This window comes from Cherax quadricarinatus, chromosome 29 (assembly GCF_038502225.1).
Source record: "Cherax quadricarinatus isolate ZL_2023a chromosome 29, ASM3850222v1, whole genome shotgun sequence".
NCBI lineage: Eukaryota > Metazoa > Arthropoda > Malacostraca > Decapoda > Parastacidae > Cherax > Cherax quadricarinatus.
In genome coordinates, this window is record NC_091320.1 from 20866282 (window position 1) to 20883057 (window position 16776).

At 40.6% G+C, this 16776-nt stretch overlaps 1 long non-coding RNA gene across 2 annotated transcripts in view; it reads left to right on the forward strand.

Moving 5' to 3' along the window:
• The window catches only part of LOC138853375 (uncharacterized), a 49464-nt gene extending 32688 nt beyond the window's left edge, over positions 1-16776 (forward strand). For both annotated transcript variants that reach the window (XR_011392565.1, XR_011392564.1), the window contains exons 2-3: positions 7927-8019; positions 16452-16776. This is a non-coding gene — a long non-coding RNA (uncharacterized lncRNA). The remainder of the gene's footprint in view (positions 1-7926; positions 8020-16451) is intronic.

Consider the following 16776-nt stretch of genomic DNA (forward strand, 5'->3'; position numbering starts at 1 on the left):
GCTTAATGGGTGATGCTCCCTGTACATCAACGTCATGTACACCCAGAGTACAACGTTTAGGAACATCACCGAACAATTCAGGGAAATGCAAAATCATGTTTTTAACATCACCAGCTTTATCAATCCCAAGGCTACTAAGAAAATCGTCTAGTGATTGTAGAGTCACTGAATTTTCTAAACGAACCTCTATACCTCTAGAGATGTCAGGTAGACTGACGTTTTCTTCCTCTGTCCTAGGAAGAATAGAAGTAGTAGGTAGAGGACTAGCGTAGTATGCCTTGAGCTGGTTAACATGGTACACATGATTAGATTTCTTTTTCCCAGGCGTACGTACCAAATAATTTACGTCGCTAAGCTTTTTCACTACTTCCAGGGGACCATCATACCTGGCTTGTAGAGCATGACCTGGTACTAATTTCCGAGCCATCACCTTATCTCCTGCTTTAAAAGAACGAGAGACAGCACGCTTGTCATAATGCTGCTTCATTCTAGCTTGGGCTGAAACTAGGTTTTTCAAAGCTAGCTCTCTAGCGGCTGTCAAATGTTGCTGCATTAATGAAGGTGAAGTACTCAATGATGGATTTGATTTTCCTGTCCACACGTCTTTTAACACTGCAAGAGGACCACGCACTTGGTGTCCGAATATTAGTTCAAACGGACTAAACCCGAGACTTTCTTGTTCACTTTCTCTCATAGCGAACAGAAGAAAAGGTATACCTTCATCCCAGTCTCTAGAAAAATGTTCACAATAAGCTCTCATCATGGACTTCAGTGTCTGATGAAATCTCTCTAGAGCCCCTTGTGACTGTGGATGATAACTGGTTGAAAGTACAGACTTTATTCCTAGGTGGGATAATGCTTCTCGAAAGATCTTAGAAGTGAAGTTAGATCCCTGATCTGATTGTATCTCTCGTGGCAATCCAACCTGGGAGAAAAATTTCATCAACGCTCTCACAATAGCACGAGCATTAATTTTTCTCATAGGAATAGCTTCGGGATAGCGTGTTGCAGCGTCCATAATAGTAAATAAGTATTGGTTTCCTAGTTTGGTTCTAGGCAAAGGACCAACACAATCAATAATAAGACGTGAGAATGGTTCACCATGCACGGTGATAGGAATGAGAGGTGCAGGTGGAGGTGTGTGCGCTGGCTTGCCTGTCACTTGACAGACGTGGCAACGTCGCACATGATCAGCTACTGTTTCCTTCATCTTTGGCCAAGTAAAATGTTTTGCCAGTTTACTGAGTGTCTTCTTGACACCCAAATGTCCTCCTATGGGACTATTGTGAGCAAAATCAATGGCTTGTTCACGAAATGTAACTGGTAACACTACGAGATGCTTAACTGTGTTGGAAACACTATCAGCTGACAACTTACATGTAGTTTTCTCCATCAGTACACCGTTACTATAATAGTAACAATTATCGAGATCCTTTGCTTCACTCTCAGTAACTGCTATATCTCTCAGTCTTTCCAATGACTGATCAACAAACTGATCCTTGATTAAATCATCATGAGTTAGAAATTTAACGTCAGTTGTGTCTTGACTAGGTTGATGACCGGGGGGAGTCAGTGTTAATGATCCTGGGCGCAGAGCGTCACTAAACAACATATTCAACCCCAAATCATTGTCATCAACTAACTCAACAGGAGACAAGGATGGTTGTTGAATCTTTGACATAGCTCTAGTAATTGCGCTGAGAGGAAATAAAATAGGTTTCTCTCTACAAGCTTCAATGGCATAATTATCATCAGTGGTATTATCAATCACAAGTGGTTCTTTACATATACCAGCATGAAGGATATCGTTCCCTATCAACAAGTCCACTGACCTGATGGGAAATACACCACTGGATATACCTACTGAAATATAACCAGAATAATAGCTTGTTTCAGTATAAACTTTGTGCAGAGGCACTTTTATAACAGCCCCTCCATAGGCTTCTAACAATACATCTATCTTGCAATAGGTATCGTCAGTTATGGGCAGTACATCTTCTCTTAATAACGTGAGATAACTGCCAGTGTCTCTGAAAGAAATTATCTCAGTTAGATGTGATTCGTCAAATCCTACTTTATCTCTCGAAAAGTAAGGACTCATCGCTGAACGAATCTTTTCGTCAGATACACTTTCTGACGCTAGTCATCTATCCTGAGTAACATTATCTAAAACAGTAGGATCAGAGGCATTGCTAGGCTTTTGGTGTCTTTGTTGCACGGAAGAGGATACGACTTGAGTGGGGGCGCCAGCCGCACGACTGTTTCTCGTATCTCTTTCTAACTTATAGCAATACTCTCTAGTATGTCCTTTTCTGTTACAATAGGTACATTTAACTTTCTTCTTCTTGATATCAGATTTCTGTCTAGCCACAGAGACAGATTCAGGATTGTGAGTTTTCCTGGTAAAGGTACGAGAAGTTACAGTAGCAGGTACATCAGGCCGGCAATGAGCAGCTGATTTAGTTTGCCAAATTCTAGGACAATTTTTAGTTACCTTGTTTCTGAGTGTTTTAGTACGTACAAGTTTGTGAGAAATTTCGTAATTGTCTGCTAATGCTGCAGTTTCCAGAATATCTGAGGTAGTATGGTCGATCAGATATTCTTGTATGTCAGGAGACATACAGTTGTTAAACTCTTCGTGTAGTAACAACTGAACAAGGCTGTCGTAGTTGGTACATTTAGCAGCTCTAGTCCACCTCTCAAATGCAACTTTTTTCTCACGAGCAAACTCTACACAAGTTTGATCTTGTCGTCGTTGTAACGTACGAAATGCTCTTTGATAACTTACAGGTAACAAGTTATATGTCTCTAGAACAGTTTGTTTGACAGCGTCATAACTAATGTACTTGGCAAATGGCAAAGCAGCCGTACAAGTTTGAGCTCTTCCTGTCAAAGCAATATGAAGCAATGTTGCCCAGTGCTTACGTGGCCAGTTCATAGCACGAGCCTGGTTCTCAAACACATCAAAATATGTGTCTAAGTCACTTTCAAAAAACTTAGGAACCATGGATGCAGCTTTCTGCACATTAAATGTGTCCTGTGATCTATCAGTCTGTTGTCTTCCCAGACGAACATTTTCTCTTTGGAAATCTTCTTCGTTCAATCTCCTCTGTGCCTCTATTTGTGCAGTCTGCAACATAAGGAGGCATTCAAACCTCTCAAACTGTTCCTGAGAGATAGGACCAGTGGGTAATGGAGGAGTAGGGAAATTAACATGGTCTGGACGGTCCTTAGGTCGGACACTTGGTCCAGCCGTCTCTAGAGTGTCTAGATCTGGTCTAGGATAAGTAAATACAGGTGTATCATACACTGTACTAGTATTAGGCTATGTCATACTAACAGCTATACTCTGTACTATAGTGTCAGTGAAGGAAGGAGCGAGCGAGAACTGATCTACACTAGGCTCAGACACTAGGCTCACTTCTGCTCTAGTTGTTCTTTCTTCATCAAATAGAGTCATACTTCCTAATTGTGACACTAGGCTTTCTGAATCTGAATCATAATCAGACATCTCTGTATGAGCAGGAAACAATATATCTTTAATTAATGCTCTGACAGTTTCTGCGGTGTAATTCCTGTTATACGTCACACCGAGATATTTGGCTACTTGCCAACACGTCTGAAGTTTTAATGTACTTAACTCAGACAAAGACAGAGTATCAATTAACTGTTTCACTTTGGCATACATCACGAAAATAATTGTACTACGAGAGAGTGATTATGGGAAACTATAATCCTAATAGGAATTTTAGTGTTGGTTGTCTTAGAGCTAGAACTCATAAACAGTATTTCCATCTCCTTGGATCAAGAGACTCAGTCAGGTACATACATCCACCTGGTATGTTGTACAAGACTAAACTCAAAGTCTTCAGATTAGGAAAGTACTCAAAGTGTTTGATCATAGATTCACTAGTATGTCAAACTGGACAATTTCTCCAACACCTTGGATCAAGAGCATCCCGGACAGGCCCCCATTTGTTACAAAAAACGCGATTCTAAAAGCTTAGAGATCTCCAGTGAATACTAGAAAGGACTGCCCTTCTAGTATCCAGCCTGTTACTGGGTTTTCGTAACAAGTAGTCAGTATCCTTGTCCAATTATCCATTAAAATTCAGTATTGTTTCATAGTGCTTTAGGATTACAACTGGTAGGCTACTAACTAGAGAAATTAAAAATTAATAAATTTATTAAGTCTATAAGTTGTCTAGAAGTATATTATCAAAGTAAATTAAATCACATCAATCAAAATAAAATCAATCTCTCGAGTTCAATATTATTGTGCTGTAAGCACATATCACATTTATAATTCTTAAGTACCGTCAGGTACATTAACATTTAATAAGATATTACAAATATGTACAAGTAAGTGTGTATGTGTGTAAGTGCTCTTAAGTAGTTAGCTATGTCTCAAGACTCGAATAAGACTTAAACAAGTGACTGACAAAGTCCTCAAATAAACTAACTTCTTGACCGACTGGCAACCCGAACAGTCTGCTTGAACAACAAAGAATGCTAAGCCCAATAGCAATACAATATCAAGCGACTGCAACACAGAATTAGGAACTGGGAAATAATATAACGACACTAAGTAGGGACCATCAGCAGATCCTCCACAAAAGTTACAAAACTCCCATAATACTGAATCTTTGTTCAGCATAGGTAAAACTCGACTGTGACAATGCACAGAAACCAGTACAAAATTAGGTCAGAAGCTATAGCTAAGGACCTGAGATGTTCAGAGTGTCTATGTGACACACAACCTCAGTACAACGTCGAAAATCACTAAGTCTATACAATGTTCTGTGAACAAAGTTCTACAGAACTAACAAGAATAATCAGACAGACAATCTGTCCAACCACCAAGCGAGTCTCCAGCAGACTGACTACTTCACGAGAGGTGAGGACACCCCCCCCTCGATCACGTGATAGCTACGTGGACAACTGCAGCTCAGAAGCCGGCAGTATAACGAGCGACAAGCGATAATTACAGTCGTTTGACAATCAAGCCTAACTGAGCACATTTTATATACATCCTAACAACATAAGCTAAATAACAATATAACAGTCAAATAATAATATAAAGTCATACATTTACGATTTAGCTATTATCGCAAATATAAGCAATATAAAATTAAATGAAAAGGTAATATACATTATATATACATAATAATCATTGTAACCCATTCAGGGGTTGCAACAATGAGTGAATCCATAATTCGTTGGAAGCAGGGTACCCCATTGGTGACTCCAAAAGGGACTCTGGTAAACTGATACAGGCCATCACTAGCCTGAAATGCTGTGTATGGTTTATCTTCATTCCTTATAGGGACTTGATGATAGGCACTCTGTAGATCAATTGTGCTAAACACATAGTACTGAGCAATTTTGTTCACTGTATCATCAATTCGAGATAGAGGGTACCCATCAAGAAGTGTAAATTTGTTGATTGTCTCAGAGTAATCGATAGCCAGTCTCCGTTTCCTATAATCATCTTTAACAACAACAACCTGTGCACGCCAAGGGGAATTACTCGGTTCTATAATACCCTCCTTCAGCAGCCTCTGAGTTTCTTTCTCAATGAACATCCGATCCTCATAAGAATAGCGGCGTGACTTAGCTGATATAGGATGGCAATCCGCGGTAAGATTTGCAAACAGCTTTGGTGGGTCTACCCTTAAAGTGCTAAGTCCACAGACAACAAGAGGAGGCAGTTCACCTCCATATGTTAAGGTGACACTACCATGCAGCTTCTGAAAGTCCTGACCAAGGATAACATCAGAGCACAGTTGTGGCAGAATAGCTAAATGTACATCTTGATAATCCTTTCCATTAACTCTGAGATTTACCTTACAAAACCCTAAGGTCTGAATAGAGAGAGATGTTGATGCCATGGAAACGGTACCTGATGAGTGATGTACAGTCAAGGAGTGGTGTTTAACTAAGTCAAGATTGATGAAACTCTCTGAGCTGCCACTATCAATAAGACCATCTACTTCTGTTTCTTTGATGAATACTTTCACAACTGCCTTTGACAGTGAATTTGGAGTAGCCGCAGAAGTCACTGTTGCTAGTGTCGCATGATCACTGGAATGTGTGGAGGCACTAGCTCTTGTTGATGCATTAGCACGACATACTTTAGCAAAGTGACCTTTCTTGTGGCATTTACGGCACATTGCTTCATGAGCAGGACACTTTGGACGTGGATGTCTTGAAAAACCACAAAAGAAACACACCGTACCTGCTGCTGCTGTCACTGAGGCAGGTTCCACAGTAACTTCATTGCAAGAGTCTTGGTCAGGAATTGCAGCACTTACCACTCGAGAAGGCTGAGTGGTACTGTATACTTCAGAATTCTTCTGGGCTGAATCTAGAGCTCTTACCTGGTCAAAGGCAGCGGCTAAGTCGAGAGTTTTATTCTCCAATAAATGCTGCCTTATTATTGGTGATTGCAGGCCACTGATAAAAGCATCCCTGATGGACTCTTCACAATATTGAGCAGCTGTCACTGCTTGGAAGTGACAGTCCTTACCTAAAATTTTCAGTGCTTGAAGGTATTCCTCCAAGGATTCATCAATCTGCTGGCGGCGAGTTGCAAGGCGTTAGCGTGCAAAGATTTCATTTGTAGGTTTAATATACTGAGACTAGAGGGTTTTGATAGCATCTTCGTAGGTATTACACTCAGAAATAGCCTCATATATCTTAGGTGACACAAAATTGATGAGCAGACTTAGTTTATCTAGATCTTCTTTAGGAAGGGCTCCCAAGAAGTTTTCGAAAGTCTTAAACCAGTGCTTCCATTCCTGAGCAGCCGTTGATAAGCTGGGGTCACAGTCTAGCCTCTCAGGTTTCAGTAAACGCTCCATGTTGTGATGTAGTCTAGCGCAGGATCACCACCAGGTAGCCCAAGATTCTATGTTCAATAAATTGTTGTGATAGAAACACAGGCCTTATCTCTAGGCTTTATTGAACATAGAATCTTCATAGTACTTCTGCAACAACAAAATATAATGACTAGTACATCTAATAACGGCTTCTACAGGGATGGTGATGTCTTGCATATGTCAAGAGAAAAGTTATAACTACAGGCCACATATTTAAACTCACCATGTAATCTGCATCACTAATATAGGGATAGTAGAAGAGAAGAGAATCACACACCATGTGTTGGTGCCCATGACACACACCAAACTGTTGTTGTTGTTAAGGACCCCGAGAGGTGGTGCAGTATTATCCTGCTGCTGCTCCCCACAGGAGCAGTATCACTACACACACGAAAATCACTCACTACGAAAGCAAAAGACTTGGCAGACGATGCAACATCCCCCAATGAAAAGCAGGGGTGTCACTAGCACGTTAAGAGACCATACAATAAGTGTCAGGGGCCCCGAGACTGTTCAACTGCCTCCCAGCATACATAAGGGGGATTACCAACAGACCCCTGGCAGTCTTCAAGCTGGCACTGGACAAGCACTTAAAGCCGGTTCCTGACCAGCCGGGCTGTGGCTCGTACGTTGGTTTGCATGCAGCCAGCAGCAACAGCCTGGTTGATCAGGCTCTGATCCACCAGGAGGCCTGGTCACAGACCGGGCCGCGGGGGTGTTGACCCCCGGAACTCTCTCCAGGTAAACTCCAGGTAATGAGGAGCTTGGAAAAGTGATCACAAATCACTGAGTTTCAATATGCTGTATCAAGGAATTACAGTATCTTAACAACAACAAACAAATAAACTTTATTTCTATGAAATGGAGTACAGTATATTATACAGTTAGGGTGATTGACTACTTTATAGAAAGTTCCTTATTATGCACAGCCTTAAAACTAAATTATGATTACTAATACAGGCGTACATTGCTTTAAGGCATATTGGATTTAGAGCGCTTCACTAATACGGCATTTTTTAATTATATTCATGTTTATTATTTTCAGTGCTTACAATGGTTTTCGGTGGTGACACACACATCAGCAGACTTCAACCTGAATTGAGCGAGTTGACCAGTGCCATTTTGTTACCTGTGCTTGGTATGTTTGCACCATTTGTGCACTTTGTATCTGTGTCGTATTCTGGCAGTTTTCAAAAAATTTCAAACTTTTCACTTTTGTTACTGTAATTATTAATCATGGTACAGTGGCCTCTTAAGTTTAATGCTAGTGAAAACAAGAGTTGCAAGCCTCTTCAAATCAAAAGCTAGAAATGATTAAGCTCAGTGAGAAAGGCATGTTGAATTCTGAGATTGACCATAAGCTAGGTTTGGCATGCCACTTACCACAGTAGTTAACTCACAGGAGAAGTTCTTGAAATTAAAAGTGCTACTCCAGTGACCACACAGGTGATATGAAAATGAGACAGCCTTATTGCTGATAGAGAAAGTTTTAGTGCCACAGCCAACTTTCAACAACAAATAGCCCTACTATTCAACAGCCTTCACCATAAGCAAAGGACGAAATACAATATAGCAGGTACTGTAGTATTTTTCATTTATTATTTTTACTTTTGCATCTTTTTTTAGGCCTAGCACTATTGCTACCTTAATAAATGGTAGAGTAAACATGTTTTTGGGCTTTTATATTCACTGGCAAGTGAAAAAATCTGTGATTTGCTTTAAGCCTTTATTTGTCGTGGTGGTTTGGAATCTAACCTGCCATATTAGCGAGGTTTACCTATATATGAGAATAAGAATACATAGCTTTTAGTATATTGAAAGTATTTAGTACAGTAATTCAATAAAAAATATAATTAATTACATATTAAAGATGAAGCTAGGTACAGTAAGTCCTCACATAACATCATCAATAGATTCTTAGAAACTGCGATTTTGGTAAAATGAAGTACAGTGGACCCTCAGCTAATGATGATAATCCGTTCCTGAAAGCTCATCGTTAGCTGAAATTATCGTTAGCTGAATTAATTTTCCTCATAAGAAATAATGGAAATCAAATTAATCCGTTCTTGACACCCCGAAGTATGAAAAAAAAAAAATTTTACCACATGAAATATTAATTTTAATACACACAAACTGACACTTACCTTTATTGAAGATCTGGTGATGATTGATGGGATGGGAGGAGGGGAGAGTGTGGATGTTGTTAATGTTTAGAAAGGGAATCCCCTTCCATTAAGACTTGAAGTAGCAAGTCCTTTTCCGGGGTTACTTCCCTTCTTCTTTTAATGCCACTAGGACCAGCTTCAGAATCACTGGACCTCTGTCGCACAACATATCTGTCCATAGAGGCCTGTACCTCCCATTCCTTTATGACTTTCCTAAAGTGGGTCACAACGTTGTCAGTGTAATAGTCACCAGCATGGTTTGCAATAGCTGTGTGAGGGTGATTTTCATCAAAAAAGGTTTGCACTTCAAGCCACTTTGCACACATTTCCTTAATCTTTGAAGTAGGCAACTTCCTCAATTTCTCTATCCCCTCCTCCAGAGCAGTTTCCTCAGGTCTGGCCTCTTGCTGTTGAAGATGATCTTGCAGCTCATCAGTGGTTAGTTCTTCATTGTCCTCCTCCACCAACTCTTCCACATCCTCCCCACTAACTTCCAACTCCAAGGACTTCCCCAATGCTACAATTGATTCCACAACTGGCATACACTTCTCAGGGTTAGCCTCAAATCCTTCAAAATCCCTTTTGTCTACACATTCTGGCCATTGTTCAAGGTCCTCTTAGTCACTTTCTCCCAAGCCTTACCTATAAGGTTTACACAATTGAGGATGCTAAAGTGATCTCTCCAAAACTCTCTTAGAGTCAATTGAGTTTCTGTGGTCACTACAAAGCACCTTTCAAACATAGCTTTTGTGTAGAGCTTTTTGAAGTTTGCAATGACCTGCTGGTTCATGGGCTGCAGGAGAGGAGTGGTATTAGGAGGCAAAAACTTCACCTTAATGAAGCTCATGTCCCCAGAAAGTCGCTCTGCCACGTCTGAAGGATGACCAGGAGCATTGTCTAATACCAGGAGGCACTTGAGGTCCAATTTATTTTCCAGCAGGTAATTTTTCACAGTGGGGGCAAATGCATGGTGTAACCAGTCATAGAAAAGGTCTCTAGTGACCCATGCCTTACTGTTTGCCCTCCACATCACACACAAATTAGCCTTGAGGACATTGTTTCTCCTGAACACTCTGGGAGTTTCAGAGTGATACACCAATAAAGGCTTCACTTTGCAATCACCACTAGCATTAGCACACATCAAGAGAGTAAGCCTGTCTTTCATAGGCTTATGTCCTGGGAGTGCCTTTTCCTCCTCAGTAATGTATGTCCTGTTTGGCATTTTCTTCCAAAACAGGCCTGTTTTGTCATAATTAAACACTTGTTCAGGTTTCAGTCCTTCACTGTCTATGTACTCCTTGAATTCCTGCACATATTTTTCAGCCACTTTGTGGTCCGAACTAGCAGCCTCACCATGCCTTATCACACTATGTATGCCACTACGATTCTTAAATCTCTCAAACCAACCTTTGCTGGCCTTAAATTCACTCACATCATCACTAGTTGCAGGCATTTTTCTAATTAAATCCTCATGCAACTTCCTAGCCTTTTCACATATGATCGCTTGAGAGATGCTATCTCCTGATATCTGTTGTTCGTTTATCCACACCAATAACAGTCTCTCAACATCTTCTATCACTTGCAATCTCTTATTCAAAAACAAAGTTGCACCTTTGACAAGAACAGCTTCCTTGATTGCTGTTTTCTTGGCCACAATAGTAGCGATGGTTGATTGGGGTTTCGTATACAACCTGGCCAGCTCGGAGACATGCACTCCACTTTCTTACTTAGCAATTATCTCTTTCTTCATATCCATAGTAATTCTCACCCTTTTTCCTATAGGGTTGGCACTAGAAGCTTTCTTGGGGCCCATGGTGACTTATTTTGCAGGTAAAATCACTAAAAACGCTGTGATAATATGAAATGTTCCGATTGTATGCTTGGATGCGACCGCAGTGGCTGGCTTGTAAACACTGGCACCCATGGGACAAGTGAGGCATGCTCAGGCCACACGTGGACGCGTCTCGAACGAATCATGTTGGGTGAGTTTTTTAGCACTATCCGAGTCAAAATTTTTGCACTAAAATGTATCACTAGCCGGATTTCACGTTAGGTGATGCCATCGTTAGCTGAGGGTCCACTGTACTGTATAACAAAAGCAATTTTACCACAGGCTAGTTGATATAAGCATCAGAGGTTCACCTTTAGCATTCATTGCAACAAGGTTAAATCAAGGAATAAATGTTTGCAAAGTGAAAATTGTAAGGAGCACCTCAAGGACCCCAATGGAAATAAGTCACTCTGTCTGACTTTTTTGGGTTATCCTAGTTCTCTACACATATGCTGCTATGTGTGATAATCTATGTAAGTGTATTTGTGTATACCTGAATAAACTTACAGCAGGCAGTTAAACAACCAAATGTGCAAACTCCACATGCACACACACAATGGCCCCCTCCTGGAGTCAGTTTTTTTTTTCTCATCAGCGTTATAATGAAACGATGTTGAACCAAACGATGTTAAGTGAGGACTCACTGTACATGAGTTGAAGGGATAATAGATTAATAGACAAGGACAGGGACAATACAGGATGAAAGAATTGTTCAGCATAATAAATAGTTGTTAGGGTCACTTTAAGGAAAGGAAGTGTTTCTTAAGAGCAGCTTTGGAGCAGGTCTCAGATAGAGAAAAACTTGGAGATTTTAGGTAGAAAGTTTCAGATTTTAGGTCGTTTAAAGTACAGTGAATTTTTAAAGACTGAGCTGGATGTTGGGAATATCATAGGGATTTTTGTATATAGTATTATACCTGGAGATACCTGGAGAAAGTCCCGGGGGTCAACGCCCCCGTGGCCTGGTCTGTGACCAGGCCTTGTGGTGGACCAGAGCCTGATCAACCAGACTGTTACTGCTAGCTATATGCAGTCCAGTGTACGAACCACAGCCCTGCTGGTCAGGTAATGACTTTAGGTGCCTGTCCAGTGCCTGCTTGAAGACAGCCAGGGGTCTGTTGGTAATCTCCCTTATGTATGCTGGGAGGCAGTTGAACAGTCTGTTCAATTGCCTCCCAGCATACAGTTGATTTTGATTGGTTTCATGAAGGAAAGAGCTTGATACTGAGCTCAAAGTAGCGGAATTGTTAAATTTTTGCCGATGTTCTAAACAAATGTCCAACTGGTCAGTTTAATACGCAGTCATGAATAGGTTGACTTTATTTATACTACTGCATAATTACAGTAATGCAGTAGTCTGCATAACAGTAAATCTTCTATTATTTGTGTGAATAAAAATTCAAAATGGAAAGCAAGCGTAATATAAGAGGGGCCTGGAGACATGACTAATGAACAGAGAAAATGTTAGTGCCAGGAATGTCTGTATTGTTTAATTTGGACCCTATTTTGTCTTGAAATTTGTGTGAAATTGGCCAAATTACCAATTTCTGACCACTTTATTGGGTAGTTGAAATAGGTAAATGGGTGGTTTCTTGTATACTTGGTCTACAGAATAGAAGAAATACTAGCAAAATAGCTATGAGTTTAGTAGACTGGAACAAGGGAATGGGCCAAAAATAGGGTGTAAAGTGAGTGAAATCGCCAGTGTGTAAATATCGCCATTGGCTTAAATGTATTCTAACCTAACCACTTGGTAATCCGGCAAAATCACTAATCCAGCACCCTACAGGTCTCGATGATGCCAGATTAGTGATGGTCGACCTGTATTGTGTAATTGGATATCAGTAAGGTCTTTGATGAAGTTACACACAGGAAATTGTTGAAGAAAGTAGAGGCACACAGAATATGAAGGAAATTTTTTTCATGGATCAAGGTATGGCTGACAGGTACTTTAAGTTTCATATCTTCTTTATGCACCCCATACTTATCCTGTGGGCAGTAGGTTGGCAACAGAGAGTTTACATAAAAGTTGAAGAAATCAGAGTGGGGATGCATCACAAGTGGTGTTCCACGGGGGTCAGTGTTGGGCTCTTTGTTGTTCATAATATACATAAACGACATTCATGAGGGAATAAGCAAGTTAGCAGATGGCACTAAAGTAGGCTGTCGGATCAATTCTCACGAGGACACTAGAGTGCTACAGGAAAATCTGAATAGGTTGAAAAAGTGGCAGCTGCAGTGAGAGATGTAATGTCATCCATTTATGTACAGTGTATCATATGGAAATAAATTGATTGATTGATTGAACTACATTAGGATTAAATGCTGCCCTTTGTAATATTCTTCTTAGGTACATTAAAATTGAGGTGACTGGGCTTATTATGTTAATAGTAATCAGGTACCCCCACTGGGTATATAATAGATGGCTATACTGGTTTGTCAGGAAGATAATCCTAATTAATCAGTGTATTAATTATTTTATTATTATTATTATTAACACTGGCCGATTCCCACCAAGGCAGGGTGGCCCGAAAAAGAAAAACTTTCATCATCATTCACTCCATCACTGTCTTGCCAGGAGGGTCCTTTACACTACAGTTTTTAAACTGCAACATTAACACCCCTCCTTCAGAGTGCAGGCACTGTACTTCCCATCTCCAGGACTCAAGTCTGGCCTGCCGGTTTCCCTGAATCCCTTCATAAATGTTACTTTGTTCACACTCCAACAGCACGTCAAGTATTAAAAACCATTTGTCTCCATTCACTCCTATCAAACACGCTCATGCATGCCCGCTGGAAGTCCAAGCCCCTCGCACACAAAACCTCCTTTACCCCCTCCCTCCAACCTTTCCTAGGCCGACCCCTACCCCGCCTTCCTTCCACTACAGACTGGTACACTCTTGAAGTCATTCTGTTTCACTCCATTCTCTCTACATGTCCGAACCACCTCAACAACCCTTCCTCAGCCCTCTGGACAACAGTTTTGGCAATCCCGCACCTCCTCCTAACTTCCAAACTACGAATTCTCTGCATTATATTCACACCACACATTGCTCAGACATGACATCTCCACTGCCTCCAGCCTTCTCCTCGCTGCAACATTCATCACCCATGCTTCACACCCATATAAGAGCGTTGGTAAAACTATACTCTCATACATTCCCCTCTTTGCCTCCAAGGACAAAGTTCTTTGTCGCCACAGACTCCTAAGTGCACCGCTCACCCTTTTCCCCTCATCAATTCTATGATTCACCTCATCTTTCATAGACTCATCTGCTGACACGTCCACTCCCAAATATCTGAATACATTCACCTCCTCCATACTCTCTCCCTCCAATCTGATATCCAATCTTTCATCACCTAATCTTTATTTATCCTCATAACCTTACTCTTTCCTGTATTCACTTTTAACTTTCTTCTTTTACATACCCTACCAAATTCATCCACCAATCTCTGCAACTTCTCTTCAGAATCTCCCAAGAGCACAGTGTCATCAGCAAAGAGCAACTGTGACAACTCCCACTTTATGTGTGATTCTTTATCTTTTAACTCCACGCCTCTTGCCAAGACCCTCGCATTTACTTCTCTTACAACCCCATCTATAAATATATTAAACAACCATGGTGACATCACACATCCTTGTCTAAGGCCTGCTTTTACTGGGAAATAATCTCCCTCTTTCCTACATACTCTAACTTGAGCCTCACTATCCTCGTAAAAACTCTTCACTGCTTTCAGTAACCTACCTCCTACAGCATACACCTGCAACATCTGCCACATTGCCCCCCTATCCATCCTGTCATACGCCTTTTCCAAATCCATAAATGCCACAAAAACCTCTTTAGCCTTATCTAAATACTTTTCACTTATATGTTTCACTGTAAACACCTGGTCCACACACCCCCTACCTTACCTAAAGCCTCCTTGTTCATCGGCTATCCTATTCTCCGTCTTACTCTTAATTCTTTCAATAATAACTCTACCATACACTTTACCAGGTATACTCAACAGACTTATCCCCCTATAATTTTTGCACTCTCTTTTGTTCCCTTTGCCTTTATACAAAGGAACTATGCATGCTCTCTGCCAGTCCCTAGGTACCTTACCCTCTTCCATACATTTATTAAATAATAGCACCAACCACTCCAAAACTATATCCCCACCTGCTTTTAACATTTCTATCTTTATCCCATCAATCTCAGCTGCCTTACCCCCTTTCATTTTACCTACTGCCTCACGAACTTCCCCCACACTCACAACTGGCTCCTCCTCACTCCTACATTATGTTATTCCTCCTTGCCCTATACACAAAATCACAGCTTCCTTATCTTCATCAACATTTAACAATTTCTCAAAATATTCCCCCCCCATCTTCCCAATACCTCTAACTCTCCTCTCCTATTTTTAACTGACAAATTCATTTGTCTCTCTCCAAAACTTTTTCTTATTTTCAACATAATTTGTTGATAACATCTCACCCACTCTCTCATTTGCTCTCTTTTTACATTGCTTCACCACTCTCTTAACCTCTCTCTCTTTCTCCATATACTCTTCCCTCCTTGCATCACTTCTACTTTGTAAAAACTTCTCATATACTAACTTTTTCTCCCTTACTATTCCACCAATCACTCCTCTTCCCTCCCGCACCCACTTTCCTGTAACCACAAACTTCTGCTGAACACTCTAACACTACATTTTTAAACCTACCCCATACCTCTTCGACCCCTTTGCCTATGCTCTCATTAGCCCATCTATCCTCCAATAGCTGTTTATATCTTACCCTAACTGCCTCCTCTTTTAGTTTATAAACCTTCACCTCTCTCTTCCCTGATGCTTCTATTCTCCTTGTATCCCATCTACCTCTTTCTTTCAGTGCAGCTACAACTAAAAAGTGATCTGATATATCTGTAAACATGTACATCCTGAAGTCTACTCAACAGTCTCTTATCTACCAATACATAATCCAACAAACTACTATCATTTCGCCCTACATCATATATTGTATACTTATTTATCCTCTTTTTCTTAAAATATGTATTACCTTTCTATACAAAGTTCAGTCAAAGGGCTCCCATTATCATTTACTCCTGGCACCCCAAACTTACCTACCACACCCTCTCTAAAAGTTTCTACTTTAGCATTCAGGTCCCCTTCAGGTTCCTATACATTCACTTAACATCTCCCCAAATCTCTCTCTCTCCTCTACATTCCTCTCTTCTCCAGGTGCATACACGCTTATCATGACCCACTTTTCGCATCCAACCTTTACTTTAATCCACATAATCCTTGAATTTACACATTCATATTCTCTTTTCTCCTTCCATAACTGATCCTTCAACATTACTGCTACCCCTTCCTTAGCTCTAACTCTCTCAGATACTCCAGATTTAATCCCATTTATTTCCCCCCACCGAAACTCCCCTACCCCCTTCAGCTTTGTTTTGCATAGGGCCAGGACATCCAACTTCTTTTCATTCATAACATCAGCAATCATCTGTTTCTTGTCATCCGCACTACATCCACTCACATTCAAGCATCCCAGTTTTATAAAGTTTTTCTTCTTCTCTTTTTTAGTTAATGTCTACAGGAGAAGGGGTTACTAGCCCATCGCTCCCGGCATTTTAGTCACCTCATACGACACGCATGGCTTACGGAGGAAAGATTATTTACCACTTCCCCATGGACAATAGAAGAAATAAAGAAGAACAAGAGCTATTTAGAAAAAGGAGAAAAACCTAGATGTATGTATATATATACAGTGTATATGCATGTGCGTGTCTGTGAAGTGTGACCAAAGTGTAAGTAGGAGTAGCAAGATATCCCTGTTATCTAGCGTGTTTATTATTATTATTATTATTATTATTATTATTATTATTATCACACTGGCCGATTCCCACCA